The sequence below is a fragment of the Passer montanus genome, unplaced genomic scaffold (assembly GCF_014805655.1).
Source record: "Passer montanus isolate IOZ18808 unplaced genomic scaffold, ASM1480565v1 scaffold17, whole genome shotgun sequence".
Classification (NCBI taxonomy): Eukaryota; Metazoa; Chordata; class Aves; order Passeriformes; family Passeridae; genus Passer; species Passer montanus.
This window is the reverse complement of record NW_024364270.1, coordinates 2,350,388-2,365,249: the sequence shown is the minus strand read 5'-3', so window position 1 is coordinate 2,365,249 and position 14,862 is coordinate 2,350,388.

Genomic DNA, 14,862 nt, shown 5'->3' with positions numbered 1-14,862 from the left:
AGAAGACCTGTTGAAGGACATGTACCAAGAACCAGTGGGCTACAGCATCCAATTCCACTGCTTTTGCACCCACATTGGATCAGCCATGGGTTTGCCATGCTCCTCAGTGCTGAGCACACCCTGGTCACAGCCCTGGAAGGAGAGCAGGGCATGCTGGCAGGGTGGGCACAGGAGGGCTCCCATCTCACACTCACAGCCCAAGGATCTGCCCCGGGCAGGGCTGGTGGAGCCCTGCACATCCTCTGCCCTCAGCTTGGGGCCGTGTCACTGCTCACACCAGCCAAGAGCTCCAGAGTTTTCATTGTTCACGTGACAAATGCTAATTTACTGCTTAATTACATCTCAGTGAGAAGCTTCTTTCTCCCTACAGAAAATATTATTGACGTCAAATGGGGCTAGCACTGGCAGGGGTGCAGAAATCTACTCTTGAAGTAAGACATTATCAGAGCAGACTGTCTTCCCTTCTTCTATTTAAAATAACATATTGTTATTTAACAAGAATTTAGCAATCACAATACAAGTTTAAATACAAAGCAATTAATTAATTGCTTTGTAGATTAATTAAAAGATGCATGATTAAAACAAATCATTTTGAAGATTGAAAATTTTGCAACTAATTTTATGTTTCATAATTCCTGTTCTCCAATATTGTTTGCAAAAGTCAATGGCAATTAATTAACATTATACCATTCAGTCAAAACTAAAAGAACTTTGGACATTTGATTCTATCTGTTAACAACTCTGTTAAACAAAATAGCCAAAGCCCAAACTACATTTTCATAACAACATTTATTGATGAGTTTCTGTCCCCAGCTTCTTGCAAAATGAGAATGAGTTAGAAGAAGCCAGATTTATCCTGAGGGGCAAAGGAGGCTACCTCTGTCACATCAAACTGCTCCAGGATAGTGTGAAAAGGTGCTGGTCATGTCTACTGGCCTTCACCCAGCCACAGCCTCTCCAGAGGTGAACAATGATCTCCCAGCCTCTGCGGCAGAAAAATAATTCCCAGTGGGCCATTATCCTCTATACACTGAGGGGCAAAGTCAAAAAGCTCCATTAAAAAAAATTCTGAAATCAAAGAGAAGAGGAGAATTAATATGTCATGGCCAGGAAAAGGATATGGCAACTAAAACTGTAATTTAGGGCTCTATACACTGAGGGGCAAAGTCAAAAAGCTCCATTAAAAAAAATTTCTGAAATCAAAGACAAGAGGAGAAATAAGATGTCATGGCCAGGAAAAGGATATGGCAACTAAAACTGTCATTTAGGGGACTTTGAAATAACAAATTAAAATACTTCTGGAACAGAAGCAGGCAAATGTCATACCAGCTAACGATAAGAAATGCAACACCTGAGCCATAAATCCAACAGTCAAGATCTGGAAACCATCTGACCTCGTACTTACCTTTGCAGCTAAAGCACCTGATGGACAATTAGAGGTGGCTGGGGGGGCTCATGGCTGAGCTGCTGGGCTGGAGATCTCCAGGCTCACCTCACACCCCTCCCATTCACAGGGCTGGAGCTGCAGTCTCACCAGGAGCACCTGAAGATGAGGGTGCAAAGACTTCCTGCCCACCCAGTCAGAAATTGGAGAGAACCCCCCTGCCCACACGTGAAAATCCCAGTACTGCGAGTACTGGGGACCATGTAGCAGACAATAATCCTAGTAATAGATGCATGCAGGAAAACAACTTTAAAAAGCACTGTAGGATTGAAAGTCTTCCCTAACAAAATGCTGGATGTCAGCCTCAGTTGGTTAGCATTACAACTGAAATGTGCTTATAAATATGTCATATTTTTGTAGCACTCAGAAACCTCGGGAGCATTAGACAGTCCTCAGGACAGTTTCCCTCAAATGCGGCCTACAACAATGTTCTCATTTTCCTCAACACACTGAAGAAAAATATAAAAGGTTTATCGGTACTCAGGCATCACACATAGGCCAAGGGGAACATATGGGCAACATGTTATTACAATGTTTATGGGCATTTTTCCCAGCAACATTGCCCAGTATGGAACATAGGACGCTGACCTAGGTATAGGCCTGGGATTATCCTGGAAGGCAGCTCCTACATCCACAAAACAGTGACAACAACCCATTACTGAGAATCTCTCACAGACATGTGTTAATTATTTTATGACACATAAAGCCAAGAGAGAAAAAATACCAGGGAAAATGCTTCTCCAGTGGCAATTTATGATTCCACCTTGGTACCTGCAGGCAGAGGCAACCTCTTTGCACTGCCAACAGCCAGAACCTCCAGCTAATGAGTCTTCAGAACTGCCGTGAGCTAAGATGTGGTACATCCTCCCTGGTTTCCAAAGGTGGTGGAATCTGGGGTGTCCTTTCTTGGTGCTGCTTTCTGCCTAAGAGGAAAGTGTGCACTTGGCACCACAGTCATGCCCATGCCATGTTCCCATAGTCTCTCGCAGGCAGGGCTGGGGGTGCTGGGGGTGACACCCTGCCACACAGGGTGTCAGATCAGCTTATGGGTCTGGCCAGGCATTAGCCTCAGCCCACTCATTTGATGTGTCAGGTCTCAGAGTGTTCTCAGCCTGCACCCAATGTGTCTCTCAGTGCCACAATGCAGCTACTGACACCCACACAGAGGGGAGTGCCAGGTGGAAAGGGCAGAGCCAGCCGTGCCCCTGCACTCTAAACTCAGCTTAAGTATATCTAGGTGGACTTGGTGAAGATGGGTATTGGAGAAGGTGGTTATACTGCTCCTTGGGATGTCTCACTAGCATTCTCTACATTGATCTGATTCAAGCAGTTGAATATGACCTCATTGCTTCAGTGATGGAAATCAACATTTTATGAATTTGAAACAAAAGAAATAGCACTAAATCGCTAAGAACAAGCACCACACAAGTGCAGTTGGCTGAAAGTCAGATGCATTGGCTGCCAGTGAATTTTAGTTTGTGCCTGTAAATACATATTTTTTGTGCTTTTGTTTATAAAGCATGCAAGAATATCTGGAGGCAATATTTTAAGCAGAGGACACAAGACAAGCTCAACAGTCAGACTTGAAAATAGGATTTAATGGTATTTTTAAACTTATTTGATTATGTCATCATCAAAAGTCAAGGTTGGAATTGTGTCAATTAACTGACCTAAACCTTTTCTTCCATGTGTATTTTAAGAACATATTAAGGAATAAACATCATTAGCCAAAACTTGGGCAATACATATGATCTAATTATTAATTGAGTCAAAATACAGATTAAATAAAATTGATTAAGACATCTTTTACAAGCCTTATTTTCTCTCACCCCTGAAGTGAGTATAAACACATAGCTGTCTGTCTTGTCTCTGGAGGGAGATTTAATTTTTTAAATTTAATATTTATCATGTGATTTTACTTTTTGGAAATTTTTTTTGAAAGTGTCTATGTCCCTATTTATTGGAAAATGTCTGTGTCCCTATTTATATCATGATTTCTCACCTGATTATTCCTTATTATTTCAGAGTTATCATACTCTTCCTGGATGCATGTTTGGTAGTCTCCCTTTTCAAGGGTATACAAATGATTAAAAGTTTATTTTCACAAAGTATGTGGAGTGGTTTTCTCTGCTAAATACCAAAACAATATTCAATTGGGAGAATTAAGCTTGTGAAAGAGATGTTAAGGCAATGTCAAAGATCTTTCAGGAAGACGGAACTTCTATGCAATAACAACATGGTTGGATTAACTTTACAACAAAAGGAAATTAGACTGGATTTCTACAGAGTCAGTTTTGTTATTCTAGCTAACAATATGATTAACATTGAATGAATAGTAAAGGCCTCATTCATGCTTCACTTAGCCCAAATTAATGTGACTGATTACCCAGCCTCTCTGTACTGGCAGAAATTCCCGTGTCTCCTAGGCTCATTTATCTAGGAAGTCTCACTTCTAAGGGAGTTGACCCCAGGTAGGAAAAAATAACAATAGCTGAAGCCTTTGAAACTTTTGCACATCATTGCCTTTTCCTCTGGATAACCAACTCCACCTGCATGTGGGGGTAAAAGTCTACAGCCCTAAAGATCCAGCTGAGCTCCCTTGTAGACATGCAGTTTGACAGTAACTTCAGGAACTGTTCCTTTCTCAGGGAGGTAAATTTATTTCTTAAATTATTCCCATGCTCCACATTGCCAATAACCAGACCATCCTAGACAGAGGTTAGTACTAGGCTTGGGATTAGCTGCTTGCCCTCATTGAGGACCATCCCTGACTCCCCAAGGTGTCATGAATTAAAGCTGCTGCTGAATAGCTCCTTTCTCCCAAACACCTGAGGAACCTTTGAGGATCTTATGGGCTCTGAAAATGACAATATGCACATCAAGTGCTGTTTGGTTCACAGTGAAAAAACAAGTCAGCACAGACTGACATCAATGTCAGCATGACAAAGGCTGCAGAAAAAGCTAAGCTGTAGATTTATCCTAAGAGGCAGGAAACCAGGCAGGAGCAGTTAACTCCCATCCCTCCTGCTGCCACTGCCCCATCGCATCAGTAATGCTGGAGCAATCACTGCCTTGGCATAATCAACATGAAGAGCCTTGATTTTGCCTTCTCCTCATCCTCACCTAAGTACAACACGGATGAAAGCTGGAGGCAGTGAAAGCAGTACACGTGCATAAGCAGGCAATTGTCTCTTCACAAGCTCACACACTCCTTACATTATCCCTCAAAATACCTTCCACATTCCACCACAGGAGCCTGACTTTCACAAATGCACAGAAGGTACCTGCAAGACTGAGCACCTTTTGTGGTTTCAAGACCTGCTGGTGCTTGAATCCAACATCTACCCCCCACCAAGAAAGCCGTCAGCTGCATTTCTAGAGCTGGGCTGAATGGGGAACTGAATCCTGGCTTTATCCTTATGCATTCATGGCTGACTCGAAGGGAATCCACTAAGGATGTAATGGCATTGCCAGGGTTCTCACTGGGGTATTGGCACTGACCAGTGGGGATCTTACTGGCCACCCTTCAACTTCTGTCTCTTTAATCACCAGAAAAAGGACCACACTCTCTTAAATGTCACTAATTAATGGCACTGAACAGAGTGCAAGGCAACGCAGTGCTACATTAGGGGCAGAGCCTGAGTGCAGCCTGGAGGACACAAAATGGGAGCAAAAACATTGAGCCAAACCAGCTGCAGCTTCCTCGGCTTCTGCTACTGGCAAGGTGCTGGGTGGGCAGCAGGTGGAGATGGCTTTGGGGAGCCAGAAGAAGACAGGGAAACGTGGGAAGAGGAAGACTGAAGAATGCTCTGATGGTCTGTGGGTGGGAGAGGAGGAAAGCAGGTTGCTCAGAGTGAAAATCCAGAGGAAACTCTGACACACCTAGGGGTGTCACATTATATTGTCACAATACTTCCATTTTTAAAGGCACTCAAAGTTGAATGCCCTACATAGGATAAGGAAGTTTATCCAAGCTAGACAATAGGGTATGGATCCTACCACTGGTGAAGTGAAGACAGCACCTCCTTTTTCAGTGCAACAAGAGTGCCTGAAGGAAACAAATTCTGGTACTAGTCATTCAGTAAATTACTTTGAATGCAATTCTTAACACTATAAGCTAGGTAAATCTTCATTTCTGTGTTACTTCAGATAGACAAAATACAAACCCAATCTCATACCAAGGCTTGACATTAAACCAATTACTCTGAAACACTTGCACATCTTGAAGTCTTTTGATCTTTCTGAATGGGTGACAGAAACTTCTCCTTGCAACACACTCCATACTGAAATGATCTGGCTGTGATGCCATGACTCTAAGCACTAGCATGTGCTGCAGACAATTTGACTCACAGAAAAAAAGCTTTACCCCTTTACATTGGTCACTGGTTTGAGCAGTGGAAACCAACATTTTGGTCCATTTTCACAAACTCACGTGAGAAGAACAGGAGAAATTACTGAATACCTTCTCTAAATCCCATGCAGTTGTCACTACTGGTAGCTCCTGCATGACACTGTTTGTGTCTCTTGAACGTCTTTCTGGCATCTGCTATGCACATGTCACTGGCAACCAGAACCAAACCAAATCTTCCTCGAGTCCTCTAAGACAAACAAGAGAAGAATGGGAAAGTATCTCAATATTCTTGCTGGGAAAACTCTACAGAGGCTTAATTTTTATCACCATTATGGAGACTATGTCTGTGAAAGTAAACAAAACAAAGAAAGGGAAACCAAAGGTTTGTCCAAGAATATGCATGTAATTTTCATAGCAGACTAAGTCCTTGAGTCATGCAAAGGACAAAGCTGTGATAAAGCTGGGTTATATAAACCCATTTTTCAGCCCTACATGCTCTAAATATTTCACATCTAACAACACTTATGTGTACTCCCAAAAGTAAAATGAGTATTATGATACATATACATATCTGTTTGACTCCTGCCTGGACACAAAAAAATATATTTGTACATTAAATTGGAAAGCCCCATAATCCAGAATATAGTTCCAGAATGAAAACAATGTAAAGAAAATTGCAATCCAATAGATTGTATTGTCATACTTAGTCCTTAGCTAAAAGCAAATCCATGTTTAATTTTAAAGATTTGTCATTAGGACATATATATGAAGTAGTCTGAGCAAGAGTCAGGAAAGATGATCAGATTGTGTTACTTTTTCTGGTGTTGCTTTTTTCATTATAGTTAATTCATCTACAAACTTAACTCTTTGTACAAAATATTTTGTAGAACTTACTGACTTCATGCTTTTGAAGATTATCCTGACACAGTAACACAGAGCATTGTTTTGATGATGGCAATGATGTTGAAAACCAGTAAGATAACCATTCCCCTTCCTGAAAGAACACATGGCTTTTATGAGCATTTCTAGAAACAAAATAATAATAGTAATATGGCATTTGAGAAGAATGCAGAATTCTTTCAGAATAACACTAAAGGACATTTAAAACATGTTGAGATGCTGGAGCATGTCCAAAGGACAACAAGGCTGGTGAAACAAGCCTTGAGGCTCCAAGGCTGGAGCACATGTCCTGTGAGGAGCCTCTGAGGGAGCTGGGGTTGTTTAGCCTGAAGAACAGGAGGGTCAGGGGAGATCTTACCACTCTCTACAACCACCTGACATGAGGTTGTGTCCAGGTGGGAGTTGGTCTCTTCTCCCAGGCAACCAACAACAGAACAAGAGGACACAGTCTTAAGCCACACCAGAAGAAGTTTAGATTGGACATCAGGAAGAAATTCTTCACAGAAAGGGTGACTGGGGATTGGAATGTGCTGTCCAGGGCGGTGGTGGAGTCATCATGCCTGGAGGTGTTTAAGGGAAGACTGGATGTGGCACTCAGTGCCGTGGTCTGGTTGAGAAGGTGGTTATGTCATAAGTTGGACTTGATGATCTCAAAGGTCTTTTCTAACCTAGTTAATTCTGTGATTCTGTGGATTTGGGGAGAACAAAGAAAGGACTCAAGCCCTGGAAAGACAAATATGATACCAGAATCCAGAGTAGGATACATATGGGATTAATTACACAACAGGACAATATACACAAATACATCTGCACACTGCATTACATCTATCTTTTTCTAAATCTAGCAAGTTTCCCTGCTCTGTCATGCACGTACAGTTTCAAGCCCTGGAAAGACAAATATGATACCAGAATCCAGAGTAGGATACATATGGGATTAATTACACAACAGGACAATATACACAAATACATCTGCACACTGCATTACATACTAACTTTTTCTAAATCTAGCAAGTTTCCCTGCAAGTTTCTGTCACACACGTACAGTTTTCCAGGCTGGCTATTACAGGACAGAAGTAATTTACCCAAGGTAACTGCGCCAGGAAATCCCTCGGGAAGGATGAAAAGCAGGAGCTCTCTCCCCAGGGCCTCCTGCCTGGAGCCCTTTGATGTCAGCCGCATGTCCCCGCTTGGCAGCAGGCGGGTACTGCACACGATGGCCCTGTGCCAGTCACACTGTGCATCCCAGGCTCCTGGCAGAGAAAGCGTGTCATTCCCGGGAAGGAAAACCTCCTCTGGATGCCAGGGGAGCAAAACAAAACAACTCCTGGCAGGATGCAGCACAGGGACTGTTCCAGCACAGAGGATCCAGGTATCAGTTTGCACAGTCAGAGATTGAAAAACTGACATGGCAAATGTGACTGGGAGGAGGAGGAGGAGGAGGGACAGACAGATACAGAGGGATCTCGCCCCTTGCAAGCCAAATATATTGCTTTTGGCAAAAACGTGATTAAAATTTAATTAATTACTAGGTAAGAACAATCTTAGAATCCCTAAAGGAAAACACTGAGTTGTTCAGCAGGAATAAACCATCAAATTAGTTTTTGTCAGCACTTGCATAATCCAGGCTAAGGCAGAACTAACATTAGACTTAAAATTCCCTGTACAGCAAATCTCTGCCTTATCCTGGATGGGATTAAATATCCATGAACATGCTCAGTTGTGGTATCACAAACAAATAGGTTTTCTGATAAAATAAACATATAGAATAGGTTTTATTGAGCTTATTTTATAAACCAGAATAGGCAAAAAGCTCAGAAAGGCTGCCACTGAATACAGCCTTGCAGCTTTACTCTGAGATGGACAGGAAGACACATTGAATGACAAGTGAGAACATCTGGCTTCCAGGATCAGCAAACTCTTTTCCCCACAGCCTCAGTTTCTTCTCCAGAAAGACTCAAGGTATTGTGCTTTCCATGTTTGCAGAGGAGACAGAACAACAGAATAAGGCAAGTCTGTCAGCTAAACATCTGCTTGACTAGAGTCATATAACATTCAAACCAAAAACTTTCAACATTCTTAAGAGACAGAGGGACTCCCTATTGAGCTGCATGTGCCTTCCAAACTTGGGCAACAGAGACTCTGTTCTCGTTTCACCACCCTCATCATAAAGATCTTCTTCAGGTTAAAGGCATTACATCTTGTCCCACAGGTCCTACCAAACAGTTTGTCCCCATCCTGCTTATAAGCCCTCTATAGGTATTGCAGAGCTGCAGTAAGGTCTCCCTGGACTTTGAAGGCTTCTTTTGTCCCAGATGAACAACTCCAGCTCTCTCAGCTGTTCCTCATAGCAGAGCTGCTCAGGCTCTCTGATCATTTTCATGTCTGTAATCTGGACTTCCTCTAACAGGTCCATGTATTTTCTGTGCTGGGGACCCCACAGCTGGATGCACTGTTCCAGGTGGGGTCTCACCAGAGCAGAGGGGCAGAATCCCCTCCCTGGCCCTGCTGGCTAAGCTGCTTTAGATGTAGCCCAGGATATATTTGGCTTTTGGGGCTTCAGGCACACACTGTTGGCACATATCCTGCCTCTCATCTACCAGCCCCCCACAAGCCCTTCTCCACAGGGCTGCTCTCAATCCCTTCATCCATCAGCTTCTGTTGGTACCAGGGTAATCATGGCAGTCAAATAAATACAAGCAGCAAAGGGTAAAGAAGTTTTACAAGAAGCTGCACACACATGTAAGCAGTAAAGGACCGTGAAACCTGGGACACCTCATAGTACAAACTTGTAAATACTTCACCCGATGATGCAAGTGAAGCTCTTTTGGCTTGCAAAAGAGCAAAACTGGCTGCCACTGCTTCAGGCATGACATAGTGCTTGTGGATCCAAGCCCGTGTCTGTCAGATCAGTTGATACAGCTGGAAAACAGACAATACCTGCTCTGACCCCCAAGCCTCACCTCGCTCACATTCACTGTGGCGAAGCTCAGTGAAATTCCAAGAACCAGGCACACAGTCCTGCCAGGGAAGCCATGGGACCTGGGCAATTCCAGCGCCACACAGTCCTGTGTCGCAGATGACACCCCTCTCCAGAGACAAAATAACTCTGCCAGCCTCAGGCCTGCTCTGGCCCAAAGCACTGCTGGTATTTGTGAGGACCAGGCTTGGACAGAGATGTTGACATTCCCTCCCCAGGGACACACCAGGCTGCTCAGCAGCAGCTTGTCTAGCTCAAGCCTGCCATCTGCACCCTGTGTGTGTAAATATGCCCTTTGCAGCTGTGCAGCCCCCTGGAAGTTTCACTGACCTATATTCCCACGTGTGCAGCTCACAGAGCAGCACCAGTGCTCTGCCACCGACATCTCTTCCACACATCACAGCAGCTTCGCTCTGTGCCCACCCATCACCTCGAACACTGCAAAAGGACCGCTTCCAGCACCACCTCAAGCCTCAGACAAAAGCACAGCTCTTTGGCTGAGAACTTAGGCATCACCTCAGCTCTGACACACTCACCAAAGGGGTTCGAGAGATGAAGCAGCACAGCTGAGTTCACCAGATGTACAACTGTGTCTGAACAGCAGTGGGCCAGTATGTCAGGCACTGCAGGAGCTCACTAAACAGGCCCATTAGCCAGAAAAATAGGGCACTCTGCCAATTAAATTATTAACCTCCAGGCGTATTTGCATGCATCGAACATACTCAGCCTTTCCAGTTTTACTCCTTTTCCTACACTCAGTGACCCATGCATGTCACAGCACTCTATGTGGCTAGGAAAACATTTTTATAACGCTTTGTAAGTGAAGAATAGCAGAGACGAAGTCCTGCAGAATATCTTATGGCAAGTCAAGGGAAGAGCCTGGAGAAATGCCTCCTGACTCACCATACAGTGCTCTGTCCATCACATCACATCACATCACAATTTAGTGTAGGGACATTGCAGTGTCTGCCACATGCTGATAAAGTTGTACAACTACAAACAAATGTAGTAAGTATGAAATCTTAAATCACATGGGATTTTTACCTAAGTGAATGGTTTCTTTGTTTTCTCTTCAGCTTCTTACATGGATGAAGTTATATGCACCTTAAACCCTTCATAGACCGTGCTCTAAAAGGTGCAAACATCTTGTACTTCAAAATCTGTAAAATAATAATAATAATAATAATAACAACATAAAATATATATAATTGTTCAACTTGCATGGTACTTTTTCCCTCTCCTTTCTGCTCTGAAGCAAATGCATGCTTCCAATCAATGGTATTCTGGGCTCTGTTGCATGGGGTAAATAACCCTGAAGTGCTATCAAAATGCACAGCAGCAGCACAGGCCCCAGAGGCATTATTAGATCCTCTGACTACATTTATGGTCACAAATTTTTGACTGTAGTTACAGCTGAAAGAGTGACATTCTTTCATTCCTCAGGTCAAACTAATTCATATTGTGAGCATGTCAAAACTTCTAAAAATCACTTATTCATTTAAATCACAGCCATGGGGTTTTTTTTCCCTGAGTTTGAGCAGGGGAAGTACAGGCATAAGCATGCGGGTGAAGCACTGCAGCATAGGAAACTCCTAAGTACAGCTCCCAGTGGTTTTCAATGGGAATTATGCCCTTCAGTCCCACAAATGCTCTTGAAGACTTACTCCACAATGCACATCTTTCTTTGCAAGCTCCATGCCGAGCAGCACTGCCCTTTGGCAGAATGTCTGACTGCTCTCCTAATGTAATGCAAAGAGAGAAGTGAAAGAGAGAGACAAAACCAACCTTAATTCAAATCACAGAGAAGGGTTGTCTGTATTAATCAGTTCAAAATAAGAATATCAAAGAGTGTTTTCCATAAGTTAATATATTTGACAGGGCATTTTGAGAGGCTCAGGGATGCAGAAACAACTTTTGTATAGTCAGAACAAAAACAGCAGACAAAACCAGGTGTTAAAAAGCCTCTAACACTGCAGAGATTCCCTTAGTAAAGTCTGTTTTGATTATCATATTTTAATTTCACACAGCCGTTAGGTGAAGAGCATCTTAGCCATATGCTCTAGCACCATCTAGCTTGTGCCTAAGGTACTTCCTCTTCAAGTAGGAAAGTGGTTAATTTGTCATAAATGTGTCATTTCCTTCAAGTATGACTGTCTGTGCTTCAGGTATTTTAGTTATTTTGACATTATAATCCAAATGAAAGCAAAGGTAGTGAGTACAAAGCAGCCTCACATGTTAAAAGAGGCCCCTTCATGGATAAATTCCCTCAGCTGTACCCTTTTCCATCTGCCAGTTTAGCTGTTCCCTCTTTTCTGTGCTTCAATCCTGCCAAAAATACATGTGTGTTAGGTATTTCTAAAGTTTACACTTCAAATTTTGTTTGCTTAAACAAGGTTCCTTAGGGGAGCTCATTAAGAAAAGCAACAAAGAATGGGCCAAAATAACACCAATTCTAATTAACAAAGGAAAAAGCACCAAAAATATGGAAAGCAGAGAAGGCTGCTGCTCCTCGCAGGCAAGGCTAATGGTCAGTATTGGGAATGGCTTTTCTCATGGAGGATTGAGGTGGCTCCCAGGGGCCCTTGTGCCCCACAGAAGTCACCTTGATGCACTCTCTGGCTCAGAGCTCAGATGCAGGCAATGCAAGTGAGAAGAAAACCTCCAGTGAACCACTTAGTGGTGTGGGAACTGATGTTTGACTTGGTTCACCCAGGAAATGATACGTGATTCCATTCAATACTTGGGCTGACATGAGCTGCCCTGCCCAGATTCCCAAAAGTGAAGTTCATACTAATGGAAACTGTGATAAGGACCACCATTAACCTGCAGCAGACGTCAGAAGACCTCTCCTAAGGAGCCAAGAGGGCTGTTCTTCTTTCCCTAATCCTTGATGGAAATGTTAGGAGAGTTTCTACACGTTGTGAGGGCTCACTAGTTACACTGCTGCAGATCTCATCAGCAATATTTGTAGAGACCTCACTAATATTTTTTAAGAGGCTTCTAGCCTGCTTGCCCACTTACTTCTGCCTGGAAAGCATCTCGTAGCTGAACACTCATCCTTATGGCACAGGTTTACACTGCAGCAGAGTGTACCAGAGGATGAGGCTTGCAGACAACTGTGTGCAATGCCATTGGGGAGGTCACATTGAACTGGTGCTCGTGCTATTTCCCTCCTGAAGGAGAGCAGACAGGTCCTAATGCACGGTGTCTGCTCTGGCAGCCCCAGAGAGCAGTCTTAGCTCCTCCACTGCAAAGGACTCATTAGGCAAAAAGCAGCTGGGGCAGGCATTGATTTGGGTATTGTTTCCATTTTTGCTGAGCCAAAGCTTTAGGGAGGAACTCAGCTGGTTTGTTTTCCTGTCAGCAGCTTCATGACTAAATTAGCTAGTGAGTTACAAAGTGGTGATGCCAAAAGTGCAGCAATGCAGGGAGCCTGGTCACAAGCAGGTGTATCTGGAGACCAAACAAAACCCTGTTCTTCTGCCAAAGCTGCACATAACTTTATGTGTTTATGTGAAAAGCCCTTAAGGCTGTCACTCAGCTTTCAACTTCATTTTGCAGACATGATAAGCCTCCAAGACTTGAGCCTTTCTAATACAAGGCAATGCAAAAAACACAGGGACCAGGCTCAGCAGGGACATTGCCCTTCAGAGGGATTTAGAGACTCCCAGCTCAGCACTACGCCAGGACAAACCATTTTCAAACACCGCATTTTCCTGCCTGCAGGTTACAATATGCTCACAGAGGCAGAAAGCTCATTACCGGCCCTAATCTAAAGGCCATCTCCCTGGCTCGGTGTCCCCACGCCACGCCCGTGTCCCCGTGTCCCTGCAGGCGAGCAGGGCGCGGGCACCGGCGCAGCGCCACACGTCTCGCCGCGGCCTTTGGCAGCACGCAGCGATGGCACAGAGGATGCTCCATCTGTCACCGTGCTCTGCAGCAGAGCTTGACCTCGCTAGGACTAAGGAAGCCCCAGCAGATTAACATTTAATGATGCTTTCAGTTTCAGCCCGTGTAGTTTTTCATCTCTCAGAGGGCAGACATGGAAGAGAAAGAAAATCGTATACTATGTACAGCATATGGGTCTTCTTTCAGCCATCTGCTTTAATATGCTTGACTTTGACAGATTCTGATTTTTTTAAATTATTTCTACTTTGAAAAAAAATTCTACATATATCTTATTCCAGAAACAGAACATTATTGCTTCTTCTATACCCAGACAATTTTTGTTTAGATTTGTGTAACCATCATACCTAATTCAGTTTAAATAAGTAAACACAGGGGATGTGGTTCTTGGTAGCTGTCTGAACAGAAGCAAGGAAACTAAACCTTGCCAAGACAGATGGGTTAAATGAGATCCTTCATGTCACTCTTTGTTGTCTTGAAAAACACATATAACCACATGACTTAATGCAAAAATAAATCCTTAAGGGACAGTAAAGTGAACCAGAAACACAGATTTTCCATTCCTTTTGTAAAACACTTCTATTTTTTTTTTTCTTGTATTTTCTGCTTGTGAAGCATCCAGTTTGTGCTCTGTGCCCAGGATCAGGTGCAGATAAAGCACCTGGAGGTCTGCTCTATATTCCCAGAGGCCCATCAGCGCTGTCTGGAGCACCTGCTGAAGTCAGTAAGATCACCACAAGCACAGATGTCAAAAACCCAAAACTGTGGTATGAAAGTTCACAAAGTATATATTTGGTGGCATGGCTGAGCATTTGATGACTTAAGTTAGTATTTGTAGGAAACAATGACCTGAAAGAGGGATTTACCTGAAAAAGTATGGGGACAAAACTGATGGCACAGAAGGAAGGAGAAACACAAAATCCAGCAGAGAGATCCCAAGCCCACTGAACATTTCCAGAAGATAAAGGTAAGAATTTTAATTTTGGGACTATAGTTACCAAGAGATAAGGCAATAGTCAGATCCTTAAAGCAAGTAGATCACCTAGAAAAGTGATAAAACAACTGGCAAGAGGATAATTGGTACTGCTTCAGCCATGATACTGTAGGGGGGAAGCTAGATGGGAACACAGGAGCCTACAGGGGGAGAGAAGGAACTGAATATCACTACAGTCACTTCAGCAGCCAGAGCCCAGCTTTTATGTGCACTGCAGTAAGAGATGGCAAAGTAAGAGCTGTGCAGTCATGAGGGTAAAAACAAGGCAATTAACCTGTCCCACACAGTAG